Source organism: Macrotis lagotis, chromosome 2 (genome assembly GCF_037893015.1).
Source record: "Macrotis lagotis isolate mMagLag1 chromosome 2, bilby.v1.9.chrom.fasta, whole genome shotgun sequence".
Taxonomy (NCBI): domain Eukaryota; kingdom Metazoa; phylum Chordata; class Mammalia; order Peramelemorphia; family Peramelidae; genus Macrotis; species Macrotis lagotis.
The window spans coordinates 301029342-301051051 of NC_133659.1; the positions used below are offsets into that span (position 1 = coordinate 301029342).

Sequence of the window (21710 nt, forward strand, 5' to 3'; positions counted from 1 at the left end):
TCAGATGAAAACACAAATTGATTCAAACCAGATTTAATAATATGACTCAAAAAATAATAATTAAAGAGACCGTGTCAAGTGAGAGAGAGCTAGGTCTCCTCCCACTGTAGACCTTTACAGGCTACCTGACTCCAGACAAATCATTTAACTTCTCTGAACTTCAGTTTCATTATCTGAAAATGGAGATTGGATTTCATACAATTCCAATTCTCTTACTGACTCCAAGCCCAGCATTCAATCCATTATACCAAGTCTTCAAGCAGAATATAGATGAACCCTCATCAGGAATTTTGTGAAAGGCATTCTTATTAAAATACCCATTGTACCATCTGTTGTTCCTTCTAACTTTATTGTTCTATGAAAGACTTCATTATATTTTTACTTATTTTCGGCGGCATACCTCTGCAGAGAGGTCTACTAACTCAAATGGGGCTTTATACAATTTAGTGTGAACATGGCCTGAAATTCAGACATACTTCTTAACTTTCTTGAGCCAGTTTCCAAATGCTCAAATGGTTATTAAGTGGGGTTGACCCCACTTAACAAGATCAAGTTTAAAGATGAACTGATCCTAAGGGATCAGTTTTAAGGAGAATTGAGCCCTGATAATCAATCATGGACTTATATCCAAAATAACTACATCATCCTTTCAAACATTATTCAAACAATAATATACACACACAAGCACACACACACATACACACACATATACACCCACATACACATACCTACACATAGACATGCATAACATAATTTCCTATTGTACTAAGCATCAGCCGTTCTATATGATTATTATATAGGTAATGATATATCATTATCTATATGATTATCATACCTGAACTAGAAGTACAGAAAAAATTTTCAACCTTCCCCTATTTCCAGGCTTCCCACATCCTGCCCCTAGGATTATCTTGTGGCTGCTGCTAGCACCAGCCAGTACATAGACTGTATACTCCAAGGCAATGGTTTTTGAGTAAGAGTTCTCCCCCACTAAAACTCACACATAAACACAATCACAAAGACAAATTGTACACTTGTCTGTGGCAGTAGCACAGAATGAGCAGGTCTGCATAGGTTGTGATCTCCTTTACAGTGATTCATTATGTTTCTCCTTCTTTCCCTCACCCACAGTCAACCCAACTCAGTAAAGTTGCCAATTTCCTCAAATTGCAAGGTGCAGTAAGAAACTAAAAGTTGTGAAAAGATTGCAAATTTCAAAATTTATGGAACTTGTTTCAGTTTATATGCTTCTTGATCTATCATATCTGATAGCATCTTCCTGGTTATTAACTCCGCCAGAGTTGGAAGTAAGTACGTTGGTCATAAGATTTATGGACTTGTAAGTTTGTGTATGTTGGGAAGGGGGGTTGAGGTAAGAATAAAAAGGGCATTAACATTAATGTAGTTAAAAAAAAAAGAAGAGGAGGGGGGTGGCTAGGTGGCGTAGTGGATAGAGCACCAGTCCTGGAGTCAGGAGGACCTGAGTTCAAATCCAGCCTCAGACACTTAATAATTACCTAGCTGTGTGGCGTTGGACAAGCCACTTAACCCCATTGACTTGCAAAAGAAAAACCAAAAAAAAAAAAAGGAAGAAGAAAAGAAAAGTTCATTAAAGCATTAAGAAAAACGCAGAAGGAAGCTCAGACAAGCAGGACAGCTTCTAAAGTAACATTGAATTTATTATATCCCTTTTTAAATGAAAGATACCTATAAAATTACAGTTTTAAAAATAATCCACTTTTACTCTTCTATTTTGCATATGGACATTCTCTCCTCTCTCTCTCTCTCTCTCTCTCTCTCTCTCTCTCTCTCTCAAAAAACCCCTATGGAAAGGGGCAGCTAGGTTGGGCAGTGTATAGAGCACTGGCCCTGAAGTCAAAAGGAGTTGAGTTCAGATCTAGCTTCAGGCACTTAATAATGACCTAGCTGTGTGACCTTGGGCAAGCCACTTAACCCCATTACCTTGCAAAAATAATAAATTTAAATAAATAAATAAATAAATAAATAAATAAATAAATAAATGAATGAATGAATGAATGAATGAAGTTCTTTAAAAAAAGCCTATGGAAATTAAATTTTCCAAATGAAATTTCAGGGTTGGTTGGTCCTGAGAGATAGATGGGCACTGTTGCCAAGAGATGGGCTATGGCCTTCTCTGCCTTCAACTCATCAAAATGGAGTCAAGTTCAGATTCCCAAATCCAGAATGGCAGAGGCATCCACTGCAGTAACTTAACTGATTCTGGAGAAGCCAGAGAGTCCAGACACAGTTCTCTTTTATTTGTGAAAGGCAGAGTCACCCTGGAATGGGTTCCCCCACTCATCCACTCACCATGAGAGGAGCCTAAACCTTGGAAAGTGTTATAGTTCCAGTAGCATCTGGTGAGTAAAGATAGGTCTGAGAAGAAAGACTGTACTGACAATTAGTCTATCAAGTGACAGGTTAGGATGTTCCAGATTGTCATATATTATCAACACATAGCATAGACTAGAGTTTTGCCTGGCATTGCTATCATATTGATACAGAAGGAATTGAAACCATTTAAGATCAAGAGACTCCTGAAGTAGCTAGACCATCTCCAATAGTCTAATAATAATAATAATATTAATAATAATAATAATAATAATAATAAATAATCCTAAAAAGCAGACCCTGGGGATGGAATGATTCTGGTAAAGGCAATTGAGAAGGATATCTTGCCCAGAAGACCCCTCACTATAATAAACATAATTGAGCAACAAATACAACTCCAATGATTTGGTTGGTTGGTGTGGTCTTCTTCATTCCTCTAAGGACTAGTAGTAGTAGTAGTAGTAGTAGTAGTAGTAGTAGTAGTAGTAGTAGTAGTAGTAGTAGTAGTAACTGTAGTAGTGGTAGTAGAACCCATTTGTGAAAATATTAAGAAGAAATGTCTTCCAATTAGTTTGTAATATTGCGTGATTAACTTTAAAAAACATGAACTCTATTTTAAAAAATCATCAAAATATTTTGAGAGTGAAAATTGAGTATTGTGATTGAATACACACAGTTTAATGATGGACATTTCATTTTGACCCAAGTTGTAATATGTTTTACTTAGTCATCTAAATAAAGACTAGAAATAAACTGAATTTAAAATGGGAAGAGAACTTAGAATTTTGACACCAAATTTTAAACCAAGATTTTCAGTATTATTAGAGAATATTATTGCAACAAAATATTATAAATGATAAAATTTTTACAAAAGAAAAGGTTTTTAATGTTAATAAATAAAATACTTCATTTTATATTTTCCTTTTAAATTTCTTTAATTTGACATTGATTATTATACTAATACACATATACAATTTCTATGTATCTATAGATATTAGATATAGATATATATGAAGGTGGGGGGAAAGACATAATGCATATTCCTTAAGCCGTAAAAATCCATGAATAATGTGGGTTTCCTAGCAAAAGTATCAGAGAAAGTCTTAATAATAATAATAATAATAATAATAATAATAATAATAATAATACAGAGTCCTTATCAATGAAAGCCATGAATAATATAAATCAAGATCAATTAATACAAAAGAAAGCACACTATGGCATGACCACAACATGATCAGTATTTGTTTAGTCCATAGCTTGTCATGCTGGGACTGTAGTCCAACAATCACTGATAAGGCACCTTGGTGTCTCCAACCCAAGCCCAGAGCTGAGCAGAGTAAACCTAAAAATATCAGCCATTCCACATTAACGTACTCTACAATTCCTCCTCTCTTTTTTCTGTTTTTTATACTTGTCACATGAATTTTGGGAATCTGTGAGGGAATCAATACATTGTTGTCTGGCAGCCATCCCAGACTGCCCTAATGTTAGTAGTCCACTTAGATTATTACACCATTTATATAATCACTCAGTGTCTCTCCAGTTTCTCTCTTTGGTATCATGTAAGACCCCTTGTTTGGGGAGAGCATTGAATATTTCATTACAGAAAGTTTTCTGGCAAGACAGTGTGCATTCAATTCTTCTTTTATGGATAGGAACATATGATTAAAATTTCAGAGACCAATGATTTAGTTGCAAATAGGTTAACATTCACTCAGGACTTTTAGTTCAGTACCAGATATACATATTGCATGTGTGAGATGAGCTAGAAGGCAAATATTTGTGATTAGAACCGAAGGTTGTGATGGAACCAATTAATACTGACTTCTGACTGTTAAAATTGTGTGAGCATTTATACCTTAGTGATCACCAAAGACTGATCATTAGGATTTAACATTATTTTTCAGACTGTAAAGACTTAAGAAAATGCTGAGGAAATGTTACTAATGCAGATTAATCTTGTACAGTATTTGAAGGCCAGCATTAACCAATATATCCAATAAGACATTTCTGTGACATTTTGAGAAGTGAGCCTCCTATCAGTACTCTGGGAATATGAAAGTTTTCTTTTCAAGGGTCAGTTATGTCTTCACCTTTATTTCTTAAGATAAAGGACTTTCAAAAATAATAAAATTCTCAAAGATAAACTAGAGCTTACCACATTCATTCCCAAAATACTGTATATAAAATTCCATGGAGATCTATCCATCCTTAATCAGATAATACTCAAATTTCCAAACCTCCAAACCCCCCTTTTTACAAAAGCTTTCATAATAAACTTAGCTACCATAATCAGGTTAATTGTCCTTTTCAGTAAAAACACACAGTATACACCTGTACTTATGCATTGGGTATAAAGTTATTTACTTAATTCAAGGCAATTTAAATAACTGAAGTTATCTTTTTACTTTGTACAGTAAAGGTGCCAAAATTTAAACTGTCAGATTAAATAGAAAATCTCAATATTCTTAAATACAATTTCATTGAATATACTAAATATTAATGTGAAATAATATATCCAGAATACTGTTCTTATGAAGCAATGTCTAGAAATTTCTTCTTTATTCTTATGACCTGAAACTTGCTTTGAGCTTTGTTAGAAACAGGAAACCTCAGAGTTTTAGTTTAAATCAAAGAAAACCACAACCAGTTTCCAAGAGGAAGTCTGTATTGCAGAGATAGCAAATTTAGGGAGGTTAGGATTTTTCTTCTCTTTTCTGTTCTTTTCCATGTGATATTTTCCTATAAGAGAATTTGAAAATGGAATTATGCTTTAAATAGTGATAAATATCCTTTTGTGAAGATTGCAGTCAGTAGTAACACATTTATCCTGAAATTTCAGACTGTCTGGCACTTTTTAGTGATTTCCTCATGGAGTACTATATCCAATATGATTTCCTTTGGAATCTTCATTTAAAAGCCTCACCCTTAACTACCTTAACTATTGTGTGAAACAATTTCTAACATTAACATTAATAAGAGATTTACACATTATTTTGTTGGGGGGGGAGGATTGTTGCTATTACATTTTTTTTCCTTTCTGAGTTTTACAAATACTTACAGAAAAATCCAAAGGGCCAACCATTAGATTTGGCATTTCTAGCCAGCAAAAACTAACAAATCCTGTGAAAATAAGAGGATTGATTTTACCTTTTTTATCAGAAGACAATTTGAGGTACATAAAAGCCCACTAAGTTTGCACAAACACATGCCCAACAAGAGATTGGAGAGCTTTGCAGTGTCTGATAACTGAAATCATATGATCAGAGATTTAGACCTAGTAGGCATCTAGATTTAGGGCTTCATTTTCCATTAACTGCTCTGCTTGGTTTCCATCCCAAAAATATCGTGTCTTCCCCAGGATAAACTATGAACCTGAAATCTTATCAATATGGAAATTGATCCAGTTTTGATACTCAAAACCTCAACCCTTCAGTTGCCTCTCAACTCTGATTAGAAGGGTGGATGGTGGAGTAATAAACTTCTCCCAAAGTCTTTCTTTAATAGAGACTTTTTCCATTTAATTTTACTTTCCATCAGTGGCTCTGATTAATTTCTGATTAACATTATACATGTCCCTGTAGCAAATATGCTCCAGAAAAGATCTCTCTCTCCACCTTTTTAATTTCTGTGTGTGTGTGTTTGTGTGTGTGTGTGTGTGTGATATTAGAACAAAAACTCCCTGAAGGCAGAGATTGTCTTTTTTTCTCTTATTTGTATCATCAGTGATTAGCACAGTCTGTTTATTGATTATTGTCTTTTGACTGGAGCTAGAAGAGACCTTAAGGGTCATTCTTTTTTCATTCTTCAGATGAGTAATCTGAAGTTCAAAAAACCCAAGTGACTTGATGGGGTCACTTGATTAGTAAGAATCCAAGATGGAATTTGATCCAGATCCTCCTGGATAATTCCAAGTTCTTACTCACTAGTACTAGTCATGCTGCCTCTACTCCAACTCTTCCTTGTGAGATGTAGAAAGAAATTGTAGAAAGAGGACTTGTCCAAGGTCATCCAAGTAGTAAATAAAAGGAATAACATTTCAATTTAAATATTCTGCCCCTAGACCAAATAAACTGCGCATTACCAAGTCTTCTTTTATCTGTCATGGAGGCAAATGCCTCATTGCTCTGCTCTGCTCTTCCCTGCTTCAACAAAGTAGCTCTCATTTTTTCATCTAAGGTAGCCTGAATAAAATGTTTTCCCAATAACTTGCTTAATATTCCATCTTCTAAGCTGAAAAGAAAGAACGTGAACCATGCAATTTTCACTGATAAGCTATAATTTTTTTTTTTTTTTGGAAATAGAGAAACCATTTGTCTCTGAAGAAATATTGTCTTTTGTTATTCTGTAATGGATAAGCTAAAAACATACTGATTTTGTGAGTAAAATATCATGTAATGTTTCTTTTAAAAAGTTCATTGTGTTTAGAATCTCAGAAAAAAATTAGTGCCTTTTATTAACCGTAAGTATTTTCATACTTACAATGATCCTGGGACGCATGTGTTATGATTATTCTTTTATAGATGAGGAAACCCAGGCTGAGGGGAAATGTCTAACTGGGAAATGTCTGAAGCAAGATCCAAATTCAGGTGTTCCAGACTACAAATTCAATGTTCAATCCATTTTGCCACCTAACTGCCTCAAAAATAAAGTAATAAAATTTTCTCACCTCCCATAGATCTGAGCCATGCTCTCATAATGCAAAGGAGTATCAATAGGAAAAAATGGGTACATATTCAGAGAAAGGAGTAGGGGAACACATATATAGGAAATATAATAAGACACACATCTCTTATACTGTGGGGACTCATCATCCTTTCCCTTCATGCCTTATCCTTATACAACTCATTCTAAATTCAGATTCTCTGCTGAGTATGTTGTTCAACTGGGCTTCCCTATATACTTCAACTTCATGCATAGGGCTATCTTTTTTTCAAACTACAGAGGTTTTTACCAAGTCTTTTGTCTTGATTCTCAATTGAGACTGATCCCTGATAAGTATATCTCCTATACATCCTCTTAAGTTCTTGTAGTCAGTGTGGAAAAGAAATGGATAATGTGTCTATTGCCTTTCCCATAGGACAGGAGGGTTCCATCTCAAGGGATGTTTCTTTCCTCTATTGCCAGAGGCCATCTTCCTCAGAGGAAACTCCTCCCTGATTCTCTATTGAGTGCTACATTTTTTCCAAAAGACCCTAAGACATGGACAATTCTTTGCCAACCAATGACTGTCAGTCCCTAATTACATCAATTTTGATCAAAAAAACATTTCTCATAAAAGGGTAATTAAGTGTAACCTCTTTTTAAGACTAATTTCTGACATTGTCACTCCATTTTCTTTTTTTAACCTGTTTTTTTAATCTTCAGATTTTGAAACTTGAATGAGAAAATCAATTGATTAGGATTTTGATTGCTTTATTGCTCAGGTATTATCCCTCAGCCAAGTAGGATATATAAATTTCGTGAAGATATATATTGTTTTAAATTTTCTCTTAGTATTCCCAGAACTGGTTTGGCTTCCTAGCACACAAAATGTTTGCTGAATTGCATATTATCTTACATTTTTGCATTTCCTTTTTGTTCTTTCTGGATTTAATTCAATGGATAAATTATTTCCTCAAAGACTTTTTACATTTTGTAGTCCTTTTGAGAAGAATTTCTCTCCCCATCATTTCCTAATGCTCTTTCATAGGACTATATTAAAATAGAGATGCTTTTTTGTGGATTCATTTTGATTCCTCCTAGTTCATTAAGGCGATTATTATTAAACCTCTGAATTCAGTTCTTCATTGATTCTCTGGACCTAATGAAAGTTAACTGCTTAAAGGAAAGTTTTAGGGGCAGGTAGGGGGCACAGTGGATAGAGCATGGGCTATGGAATCAGGAGGATCTGGGTTCAAATCTGTCCACAGACACTTAATAATTACCTAACTGTGTGATCTTGGCCAAGTCACTTAACCCTACTGCGCTGCAAAAAAAAATTTAAAAAAAAGCTTTACCCAAGAATGAGAAGGTGGTAACTTCACTGATCAGGTCACATTTTTTTTAGATATTCACAGTCAAGAGACCATATTTTAGGCACCAAACATTTTAAAGGACATTTTATCTTGGAAATTGTGTAGAAAAGGATAGCCAAGATAGTGTGATGCCAAATAATTAAATGACATGTGAGACTCAAATTTCAATTTCTCTAATTTTATTCTCACCACCTGATCTATTTTGCCTAGAGAAAATCAAACCTTTGCTCATTTCATTTTCTTGTATGCCATTTGAGTTTATGGCAAAGGACTAGGAAATGGTTAACATGTACAAGAGAAATCTTGAGAAAATGATAGCTGTCTTCAAGTATTTAAATAAAGATATTGAGGAAAGATTTCAAAGAAAAGCAAATGCACCATAAGATGCCATTTTTCACTTTTCTATTTTTACCTTGATCTCTTTTATTCTACGTAGATAAAAGAAAATCTTTGTTCATTTATTTTTCTTCATATAGTTGTTTTTATTCATCCTTCTCAAAGAGGAGCAATGACATCATGGGTGATGTGTTGACATGCACATGACTTGCATTAAGTGAAGCAGAGCTGTGAAAAAGTTGCCAGCCTCACTTTCTCCTCCAGTCATCAAAATTCAAAGGTAAGACAAAAAGTCAAGATAACGGACAATGGTCCATGATGCAATGGGTTCTCTTTGCCCTTCTAAATCAAGGTCTTTTCCAAGTCTCAGTTTATTTGAAGCAATACCCATTCAATCACTAAGGGTTAGGAAAGTATTGAACCAAAAGATAAACTAATTTGCCATCAGAAAATATTAATCTGGGAAGGGAAATCCCTCAAAGAGTTTTTGGTCAGAACAGAAAACAATCGATTAAAAAGGTAAACCTCTGGAGAAACTTTTATGCACATCACAAACAGAAGTTTGGAAAAGTAAGAAAGCTGATGCAAAGTCAAAGAAGCAGCTAATTTAGAAGGAGAAAGAACTTTGAGACAGGCAATTTTGGAATTCCTTTATGAAACCTACTACACTTTTTTTTTAGAAGTGGTTATATAAAACAGAATGAAGAACGTCTATAAAATCAAACACGTGGATCTCTCTCCCATCTTTGTATATATGAGTGACTATAACTGTGGAATAATGCATACAGTGGAAGACTCAGTTGACCTGTTAGTTACGCTAAGCTTTTTTTTCCTTCCTTGTATTTTTTTTATTCTTTGTTACAAGGGATAGTCAATTCTGTCGGGAAAAAAAAGCCTATACTTAGAAATAAAGGTAATATATATAAAATGAAAAATATTTTTAAAAGTCAAAAAAGCACTTAAGGAAGGGAGTTGCAAGTAGTAATCTGGCTAAAAATTTTACAAGCATATGACAATTATTATCTGTGTTAGAATGTGAAAATAACCTTTCAAAGAATCAATCAATCAGTAAAGACATCATTAAGCATCTACTGTGTACTTAAGTACTAAGGTAAGTACTGAGAAGATAAAAAATTTCAAAAGGCAGTTCCTGTTCTCAAGGAACTTATAATTAAATAGGGGAGAAAATATGTGTATGTATGTATATGTATATATATATATTAATATTATGTATATAAATATTTATACATATAATTATATATGCTGTTATATTCTGTAGAGAGAGTTATGTATATGATTAGAGCATAAAGTAATAGGGGATAATGGTTAACCTAGAGAAAAGAAACTTAAAGGCAAAAATGCCATCTGTATTAAATTTGTTAAACATCTATCATATGGAAGAGCAAATTGGCCCCAGAGGGTTGAACTAGGAGTATTGGATCAAAGTCACAAAAAGACCAACATAGACTTGACATAATAAAAACAATTCTTAAAAATAAAACCAATCAGAAAGGAGAGTAAGCTTCCCCAGGGAAGACTGCCTGTCAGTAATGGTCTTCAAGCAAACACTGAATGACCACATCAAAAATAGTATGGACTAGATGACTTCTGACATCCTTTCCAACTCCTAACTTCTGTGATTCCAATTCCTACAGTTCCTTCCAGTAGCTATTTTGGGTGAGGGGGGGAATTTGGCAAATTGGAAGTCTAAAACTTCTTTTTAATTTGTAAACAGAGTAGAGGTCTTTGCAACTAATTATACACTCAGTTCCATCAAGGAAGATAAAATGAACCATTTGCATGTTTCTTAGACTAAGGGGATTGCTAATAAGAGCCAACACTAAGATGGCAATGCCATTGCTAAAAGCTCATCCAACCCAAATGGCTAATATCCATCGAAGATCAGCAAATGAATAGACCTCATCTGTGTCAATATCTCTGTTCAACATAAGGGTGCATTTATTTCATTTATCCCTACTGTCCTCATTATAGGCTTCTAGAGCATTGCCACAGTGCTTACTAAGCCTCATAAAGTGATAAATTGTACTGATGTGCTTTGCTCCCAAGGATAATTGCCTCCTTGTCTCCCAACAATCCTTTGATTAAAGAAAATAATCATTGGGTTGAAAACAGAGCTGTCAACTTAGGCAGCAATCTACTTGCCACTTGATGGACATAATCTAATAAACATATATATATATATATATATATATATATGAACATATATATATATATGAATATACTTCTCTGAGACATATATGCTTTCTTTTTGAAAGAAAAAAAGTAGCCTTACCTTGAAATGTCTGTGGTATTCTACAAAGTGTCACTTCAAAGTTTCTAAAGAATAGAGAACATGTATAAGACTCTAAAATGTATACCATGTTAAATTTATAAAATCATTAGTCTTAGGAGAGAGAGAGAGAGAGAGATGGATGAATGGATGATAGATGATAGATAGATCGATAGATAGATAGATGTTAGATAAGGTAGGTAGATGAGAAAATAAAGAAGAGAGAGAGAGAGAGAGTAATTTATTTTTTGAAAGTAAAGAAAACATCAACCTTAATGGACATGCTCATTCCATCAATGCAATAATCAGGGACAATTTTAGAGTACCTGGCCCAGAGAATACCATCTGCACCCAAAGAAAGAACTGTGGAGTTTAAACAAAGATTTTTTTTGAGTGTCTTATGTATTACATCATTTTTCTATCTCTAATATTTTGTTTTCTCCTCAAGGATATGATTTCTCTCTCAACACATTCAATTCCTATCAGTGTACAGCATGGCAACAAATGTAAAAATTATCAGACTGTCTTCTGTGTGGGGATGAGGGGAGGGAAGGGAGGGTAGAGGAAAAATTTTAAAATTCAAAAGCTTACAAAAGCTGATATGTAGAAACTACTACTGTATATAATTGGAAAACAAATAAAATATTAATGAAAATTGAAAAAAAGAAAGTAAAGAAAACAGAAAGCTTAACTGAGTCTATTTAAATAGCTTCACGCAGGAATATAAAGTTCATCCATATCTATCTATCCTGTGCAACTCTTCTCAATTTCTTCTCATGGATTTACCAAAAAAAATTTCAACACTAGAGATTTTTGTTGGTTTTTAAGGTAGTTTTTAATTGATAAATTCTACATAGCCTAAATTTCTCCCTATATTCCTCTTCCTTCTTTTTCCTGGAGAGTCATTACATATATATATATATATATATATATATATACATATATAGGCTGTCAATATGTGCAAATTTTATGAATCTTTACAAAGTAGTGAGAGGAGATCTATTTCAATATCTTGCTTTTGAGGAGGTCAAGTTTGTTCTTTTTAATTTTGCAACAGTCATCCTTTGTGTTGTAGTGGTTTGTCTTTCTGTTCACTCCATTATAATCCGTTGTATCTTCTTAATATCAAAAGGTTCCTAAGACAGGACATGGTTCCACAGTTGTAGCAGACACTCAACAGTTCTGTGACTAAAGGGAAGTTGTTTAAGCTCTCACCACCTTTTGTAGGAACAATATTTCCCAAGTTTCTGCCTGCCTCAAAATGGGGCTGGCTGGGGGTCACCCTTCAGAAACAGGTTAGGCTTATTTGTCTTTGTGTACTTACCTTCCCTTAAAAAGTATTGAGATCATCCTTAGATGCCACTTCATAGTTATATAAGGACTGAAAAGAGGTCAGCCTATGAGGAATTAGAGCATTCAGATTTGCCATGAAAATCTCTTCCCTGCATGCTTCTAAACAGTTTCCACGGGGAAACTAGAAATTGTGGGAAACAATATAACTGTATCCTTTTCATCCTAGGACTAAATAAAACATACTATTTTTTTAAACTAATCTAGTAGTGCCTTATTTTGTTCCAATCTCAAACTTGGCTACCAAATTAGTCAGAGTTAACCCTGAGTTATATATTTACAAAAGATGAAGAAGATTGTTGGTAATAGATATCTAACAGAATTATAATTTTAAGGCACTCTATGGGCTATGACACACCATATAAATTATCATAATGATTTTTCTTCCTTTATGTAAAATACAGAACAGAAAAGAGTTTCATTGGGGCCAAGAAAGGATCAAAAGTTTGGTCAGAGAAACATTAAATCTGGATTCTGCCTCTGACATTTACTAGCTATTAAAAACACCTTCAGTTTTTCAAGGCTACAACATTTCACAATGTCTGGCTCATGAACTCCTCATTATTTGACCATTTGTCCATTCTTTGCTTGAATTTCTAAGCAGTTTTAACTTCCTTGACTCTATGGAAGTCTTATCTATTTGTCCTGAATGGCATCTTGTCAGAAGCCCCTCACTGTCCTCCTTTCTATCGAAACCTGGAATCTGCATAATTCCAACCTCCAGAGTCTTTCTTAGACAGCAACAACTCACTTATTTTATAGATGAGAAAACTAAAACCAAGAAGTTAAGTGACTTACCCAAGGTAATAATGTTAGAAGAGTTATCTTTCAAAGCCAAGTCCTCCATTAATGGCTTTCCATATTTTAAAAGTTAGTTTCATTGAATTTTTTTTTTTGCTTTTATATCATATTCACTTCTCAATACATTCCTATCCTCTTCCACACTCAGAGAATTGTTTCTTGTTCAATCATTTAAGTTTTAACTAAGTTTTTTGTGACCTCCTTTTGGATACTGGAATGGTTTGACATTTCCTTCTCTATCTCAATTTGTAGATGAAGAACTGGGGAAAATAAGGGTAAATGACCTGTCCAGGGTCACACAGCTGGTGAGGATCTGAGCTCAGTTTTGAACTCATGAAGATGAGTCTTCCTGACCCCAGTCCCAACATTATCCACTCTACCACTCAACTGTCTCGTCCAATTCTTACACAAATGAAAAAGAAAGCCTAAATACAATTCTACAAAAAAAGATCTATTTTTCAATTATGTATGATAGTATATTCAGTGTTCTGTATTCATGGTTCTCTCACTGCCTATACAAAGAAGAAAGGAGGGCTGTTTCTCCTTTTTTTTCCTTTTTTCAAAAATAGTATGATTTTTTTTTGACTATGATATTTTGTGAAATATATATAGTCTTTTATGTCGGGTAAGGGACAAATCTCGTCCTTACTGTTAAGCTAAGAACATAAAGTTGTTTCAAAGGGAATAATGAGGAGTTTTTAATGATTTCAGTTAGACTGGTTAAACTGAGGACTGATTTTCATTGCTTATAATTAATCTTCTGTTTCGTATAGAATTGCCAATAGAACACAAATAATTTATTGAAGCTTCATATAATGCCGTTTTCCAAAAAAGGGTTGAATGCTTCTTTGAAAAGATGAAACATTGCAGATCCCTCTTTAAAATGCAATTCAATTTTCGTGAGAAAAATAGAATCACTCTCCTATAGAGAGAGATGATATACTCCGGGGTCCATATTCAGCCTGTCTGAATGGACCAGAACAAAGGACAAAGTTAGCCATTGTCTGGTTAACACAATTGCTATAGCCAGTCAAAGTGATTGTGTTTGATATATTTTTTTAACCTACAATGAAGAAATTAACCAGAAATTTGCCAGATGTCCACTTATTCCTTATTTAGCAAATGAATTAATGAATGAAGGAATGAATGGCTAAAGCATTTTGTAAGTACTCTCTATTTTTAAAGTATGCTGATGAGTGCTGGGGATGCAAATAAAAAGGAAGCTATTCTAGTATGGATATAGCCAGGAATACTAAAGGAAATGATTATAATAGAAATGTAAGCCTTTATAGAAATGTGAGTAGGGCATTCAGCTACTTACAGGAAAGATAAAAATGTGTATGTAGACATCATTTGGAAAAAATTTATCATCTTTACATAACTGAATTCCAACCTCCTCCCTACTAGTACCTAGCACATCTCTAACAACAAGAACCTACATAAATTGCATGTATCTATTTATTTATTTTGCATATATTTATTATAGGATACTTGTATACATATATGTTGTCTCCACCAAACGGACATAAGTTCCTTCAGAACTAAGGTTGTTTCGTTTTTCAACTTTACATCTCCAGTACAATCTATGAGGGGCAGCTTGGAATATTGGAGAAAGAACTGCCTCCCATCTTCAGGAAAATCTAGATGCAAGGATATTAATTATTTTATTAATATACTCATATAATATTATATTCTAATATAACATATGCAAACATAATATACATATACTAATGGCTGCATAAGCCTGGGCTAGTGACAATCACTCATTGCACTAGGGTCTATAGACATCTCTCTAAGACAATAAATTTCAGTAAAGGTGCCAGCCTCCTTTAATGACCTGAGAGTTTTTCATTCCAAAGAAACTCCAGATCCAATATCCAGCCTAGTCTTTGAATTCAGTAAGTACTTGATAAGATCTTGTTGATTGATTGAGTCTTTCTAGGAAAAAAGAGTGTAATTACCCTTTTTTCAATTTTTCATCCCATGAATTTGTATTAAAGGAAAAAAAAAACCTGATGAATGAGTCATTTCTGATAAGAAGTACATTTGTCGTTTTCAAAAAGTGAAATCTTTGTAGGAAAAGATTCTCAATGAATGGTGAGTAAAAGAATATGTCCTTTTCTTTAACTATTTACCTTATGATGAAACATTCTAATGAATGAAATGGGATTTTAAAATGAAAAAAAATTATATAACAATGAAAATAAGTGACTTTGACCACATTGCCTCAATATCTATTTATAGATATTCTATTTATTACAATTCAGGCAACCAAATGTATTAAAGAAGTATTTTTAAGCATATACCATATTCAAAGCACTGTAGCAGGGACTGAAAATTCAAAAACACACATATGTAAGCACATACACACACAACAACATAAGAAAGTCTTTACTCTCAAGGAGTTTATTCTATTGGATTCTAGAGATAATGTAAACATGATAAAAATTAAGCTTCAGTAAATTAGGTTTCATTCAGCTGAAATCTAAGGTCAAGAAGGGTTTCATTAAGATAAGAAATGTGTTTTATGCTGACTTCTTATATCCCTTTTCTGATTACTGTTGCATGAGAGGGAAGAGGTTTCTGGCTCTTTCACTGTATCCTTTTAAATTGGATTACCCATGAGCTGTTTGGGACAGAGCTTATCTTCAGAATATGGAGAATCTGATGAAAACAACTTAATAAAAAGGAAAAAAAAGTGCTGATGGGAGCAGCTAAAAGTGTAACTGAGTTTTCAACTGGAAATATGATGTTGTAAATACATAACCCACACATTTTCACCTCTCAAAAGGGAAGAGTTTATGAAAAATATAAGTGAATGGAGGGAGAGATGTGAGTTTGAATTTGAAACCCTTCCTTCTATTAGTAACTTCAAAGTACCTGATGGGATTTAATCATAAATATAATTAACATTCCTGAAGACTCATAGTATCATCAATCTAGAGCTAAAAGGAATCTTTTAAAAATTCTTAAAAAATAATCAATTTTCATAATATTTTGAGGTCTATGAGTTTCATGGGATCAGCTAGCTAATCTTTAGAACTGGACATCTTCTCTCAACTCCCAAACAAAGTCTTCTCTACATAGCTTAGAAATCTTCATTGAGTTGAATGAAGAAAGATATCAATGGAGTCCATAGCCAAGGTAGAGTAGAATAACGTCTTATCATGTTAGATGATGTGTACATTTCTTGCAAAGAAAGAAATGTAGGAGGGGAAAAGTTTCTTGTGTAAACATATTTTTAATAGCAGAATCTGTGCACTACACAGTATCTTAGTTTTCTAAAGAGAATTTTAATAAGAACTGTGAGAACTATTAAAGATAGTATAGTTCAGTGTATAATGGACCAGAATTTAATTCCAAAAGACCTAGGTTTGAATCTTGTGTCTGACACACTCTGACTGTAAGGCAATAGGAAAATCATTTATTCATTCATTGCCCTAGGTAACTCTCAAAAACTATGAAATAGTAGATAGAGCACTGGCCCAGAAGTCAGAAGGACCTAAGTTCAAATATGACCTCAGACACTTAATAATTACCCAGCTGTGTGACCTTGGGCAAGTCCTTTTAACCTTAATGCCTTGCCAAAAAAAAATTATAAATGATTTAAAATTTGCATAGGAAAAATTTTCCTAATCCAATAAAATCACAAGTTCACCTTTTCTCCCTCATAGCAAGGGAAAAGCAAAATAAGACCAACAACTAATTCAAAAAGGAGGAATTATCGGCAAATACATGGAATGCTAAAAGAAAAAATAAAATGCTTCCCTTTCCCTTTTGATATTTAGAAATATTAAATTTTATAGGAGTCCTAATTTCAAACCCTTAAAAATATAATCAAACCACATAGACTCATATGCAGCAGAAATTAGTGACTGGTACTTTCTACTCATTTAGACAACAACCCACTGTATTGAAAAAAAATCATGTATAAATGACTCAATAATTACCCACTTCTTGGCATTCAGCTTATTCCCTGAACACTTTCAAGCACATCAAACGCATCACTAGTAGTCACTTACTAACTAGGGAAAAGTTAACACAGCGGTGGCTGCATTTACCTTTGGGAGAATCCATTTGATGCAATCTCTTGAGTACTCTCAGCCTCATTATCAGGCATTTAAAATAATGGTAAATCTCAAGAAAATAAAAACTCAAAATATTTAAAGCCTTGGAAGAACAGTAGACTGTCAAAACTTTAAAACTGTTTTTGCTTAACAATTTCAAAATAATATAAGACATGAAGATCGATAACTTAGGACTAGTCAACAATTTTTGTGAAAAGAGTCTAGGGGTCTTAATGAACTGCAAGTTTAGTCTTTCCATTAACAATGCAAAATACCAACCATGTAAATAAAATGATCTTAGTCTTTAATAAGGGATCCATAGTGTCCAGAAAATATGGAAGAAGAGTTTCACAATTTATTCTGCCCTGATTACATATTATATGTAGAGTATTAAGTACCAAGTTTCACATATTTAAAGGATAATGATACAATGGAAACAAAAGAAGCATAATCATGATGCTGAAGAATCACAGGAATTGGGGTTGTTAAGCTTAAAGAAAAGGAAAGCAGGAAGTACATATTCTCCATCTTCAAATATTAAAATAGCTAACATGGGAAAGAGAGGATAAAGTAGCTCTAATAAAAGAGTAAAACTAGGAACAATTAATAGTTGTTATAGATTTGCATGTAATGTAGGGGGGGGAAAGCCTTCCCAATAATTAGAGCTTTCCAAAAGAAGAATGAGCTTTCTTAAGAAGTACTTAGTTACTTCTCAAATGGTTCTTTTAAGCAAAATTGAATAACCATTTGTCAAGAACATGGTTAGCAAGATGCTTATTGGGTAGTTGAACTGACCAGACAGACTCTGAAATCTCTCCAGGTCTGAAAGTCTAAAATTCTAGAGATGATAGAAGAATTACAGATAGAAAATAAGTCCAATGAGCTTAGAAAAAAAAACATGAATGAATTTGCACTAAATAATGGGTCTTTTTCTTCATAATATATGAGGTGGTTGGACTGAATTACCCTCAAGATTCCTCCTAGTCTTGCTCCTATGAAAAATAATCATAAGGTTAAGAATTGGACTTTGATATGATTGATTTAAGGATTCCTAGATGAGGAAGTACCATCCACCAATCCAAGTTTGTATTTTAGCTAGAACTAATGAACTAAGTTAGTTATATAGAGCACTGAGAAATAATTAGATTCAAAAGGCGATATTTGAATCCACGTCACCCTAGCTCTGAAACCAACTCTCCATCCACTATACTATTTGGCTATTCCAAAGTAACTGTTAATAGAAGACAAATTTTAAAAATATATATTTTTCCATTCCCTTTAAGTTTGCTGATACAAGATATTGGTAGCAAGATTGGTTTGGGCAGTGATATTTTAGAAAATAATGATGGTAGATAAATCATATGTTAGCCTATAAACCCATTCTGCTTTCCCATCTATTTTCTGTCCATTAAATTTTCCATGTCAGTATTTACAATAGTCCACATGTCCATTTACTTTAATGACTATAATTTTTAAAGAAGAAAAACATTAGTTTATGTTTCAAATAGATAGCCTCAGTGTCCTACAGTTAAAACTTCCAGATGGATGAACAAGACGGCGGAGTGGTTTGGCTTCATTCAATGCCAACACTGGCCCAAGAAAAGCACTCTCCCTGAGTATTTTGTGGGTCCTCTTCTGTCTGAGTCAGCTGGGATATATCAGAAAAAGCATAGCTAAGAACAACAAGATGATGGGAGATCTTAATATGAATACATACTGATGACTTTGTTGGAAGTACCGCTGCCAATTGTCACTGAAAGGATTAAACAAATAAATTTATCAATTATATTGACCTGTCAAAGCACTAAATCTTTTCTTTTTCTTCAAGATTTAAGTGACATTGGGACACAAATATGCAAGAGTACATGTGGTTTTTTATCGTTTCTATCTTTGGGACTATTTGGATATCTTTTTTAAAATAATCTTCATTTTTCGGATGATATGTCTACTGACTCCATAATAAGGAAAATGTATAATTTTATGTCTTATCTTCTCTGAATATTGTTGTAGAATCATAGGACATCAAACTAGAATCATAAAGGACAATTAGCATGGGTACTTCATTTTATAGGTGGAGAAACTGAGCTCTACAAAAATAAAATGATCTGTCCAAGATCACAAACAGAATCAAAAAACTCAGAAGTCATCTAGTTCAATTCATTTATGAACAATATTCTACAACATCTCTGAGAAGTGAGCATATTCACTTCATAGGTAGAAGTCAGAAAACAGGTAGATTAAATACATCAAATAATCAGAAATAGAATTGCACAACGGAAATATTTGAAGCAACTTTTTTTGATAGAACAAAAAAAAAGGAAATAAAGGATATGCCCAGTGAATGGAGGATGACTGAAAAAACCATAGCTAATGAATATAATGGAATATTATGGAATTATGAAAAGAATGATTTCAGAGAAACCTGAAAAGACTTGTATGGACTCATACAGAGATTGTAATAAGTAGAACAAGGAGAAAAATTTTAAATCATGCAACATTGTTATAAGAGGAAAATAACTTAGAAAGGCTTGAGGTCTCTGATCAATGCAAATGCCCATAATATCTATCTATCTTTCTATCTATCTATTTATCTATCTATCTATCATCTATCTATCTGTCTGTCTATCTATCGTCTATCTAGCTAGCTAGCTAGCTAGCTATAAATAGATATTTTCCTTAAAAATCAAACTGTATAGGTTACAGAAATTTGTGGCTTTGAATTTAATTTTTCCTCCTACAACAGCCATTTAAAGAAAGGGCCCAGGCTGGCCATGTGTCATTCTTCTCCAGTTTACTTTCTGGACTCCTTCTACAAAGTCCAAGCTCTTCATTCTAAAGCCTTTCTCCAGTCCTGGAATCTATTCTTGTGTCTTCTGTCCATGCTGGTCTCTCACTTTCATCGGATGCCTCTTCCAGAATCCCCCTCAGATCAGTTGGATCATATTCCTCTCCAAGCTACCATGACCATACACTAAATACCTTTGTTCCTTGCTTCCCACCTTTTCCACCACTTTTTATGCTTTGTCTTCCCCCCACCCTTAGAATGTAAACTCTTGGAGAAAAAAGAACATCTTTCCTGCTAATTGTGTTTGTATTCTAATCACATAGCACAGTGAGAGAAATATAGTAAGTGCTTAATATCTGTTTGTTGGGTCACTGAATGTTGTATACAGAAATATTATTAATTGTGTGTTAGGTTCAGAATTTTTTAAAAGACTCCAAAAAAAGGACAAAGCTGATATTCAAAACTACATCTTTTATTGCTAGAGTCCCTTCCACTAAGCCAAATTAAACAGTGTTTATCTTCCTGAGGCCTTTGTAAGACATATTATTTTTTAAAATATATAGTCAATAAGTATTGTCTTAGACAGTAGAAATGTCATGCCAAGAGAAGATAGTACAGTAGAGAGAGGATAGAGATCCAGTCCAGAAACAGAAATCAGGAAAACATATTGCCATGTGCCAAACATTGTATGTGTATGTGTATATATATATATATATATATATATATATATGTATGTATGTATGTATATGTGCATATGTATATATACTTTATAAACATTATCTAATTTGATTATCACAAAGCATGTACTTTTATAGTCCCATTTTATAGTTTAAAATTTCATGTAGGGGTGGCTAGGTGGTGCAGTGGATAGAGCACCGACCCTGGAGTCAGGAGTACCTGAGTTCAAATCCGGCCTCAGTCAATTAATAATTACCTAGCTGTGTGGCCTTGGGCAAGTCACTCAACCCCATTTGCCTTGAAAAAGCAAAAAGAAAAGAAAAGAAAAGAAAAGAAAAGAAAAGAAAAGAAAAGAAAAGAAAAGAAAAGAAAAGAAAAGAAAAGAAAAGAAAAGAAAAGAAAAGAAAAGAAAAGAAAAGAAAAGAAAAGAAAAAGAAAAGAAAAGAAAAAGGAAAAGAAAAGAAAAGAAAAGAAAAGAAAAGAAAAGAAAAGAAAAGAAAAAAAAAGAAAAGAAAAGAAAAGAAATTCATGTAAGCATAGGTTAAGTGACTTGTCCAGGGTCACACAGCTAGTAAGTATCTGAGGTTATATATGAACTCAGTTCTTTCTGACTCTAGGTCCAGTTTTCTAGGTATTGTGCCAGGAAAACCCAATTTTGAGTCTGGTCTCTGCCTCTTCCTGGGGAGGTGTCCTTGGGTCAGTCACTTAGACTCATGAAATTCTTGAAGACTATAAACTTTGGGCCTGTTTTATTACCAATTGACAGCAAGCTTTCTCATTGAGACTTTTATATACCAAAGAAATCAAAAAATCTCTCTCTCTCTCTCTCTCTCTCTCTCTCTCTCTCTCTCTCTCTCTCTCTCTCCCCTCTCTCTTCTCTGACACATACACAAATACTTACAAAAATGAATACAAATTTCTTCTCTGGATGATTAGTGACTAAAACAAAAAATTACCAATTAATAATTTAAAAAAATAGAATTGAAATCAGGAAGACTTGGATTCAAATCTTGCCTTAAATATACTGTACA

General features: G+C 33.6%; 1 long non-coding RNA gene across 1 annotated transcript; it reads right to left on the bottom strand.

Annotated features, from left to right (window-relative positions):
- Positions 1-4969: 4969 nt before the first annotated feature.
- LOC141511757 (uncharacterized) lies at positions 4970-11050 on the bottom strand. Its single transcript, XR_012475389.1, has 3 exons — positions 11002-11050; positions 5417-5478; positions 4970-5097 (listed from the first exon to the last, which is right to left on the bottom strand). It is a non-coding gene; the product is annotated as an uncharacterized LOC141511757 (long non-coding RNA).
- Between the last annotated feature and the right edge of the window lie 10660 nt (positions 11051-21710).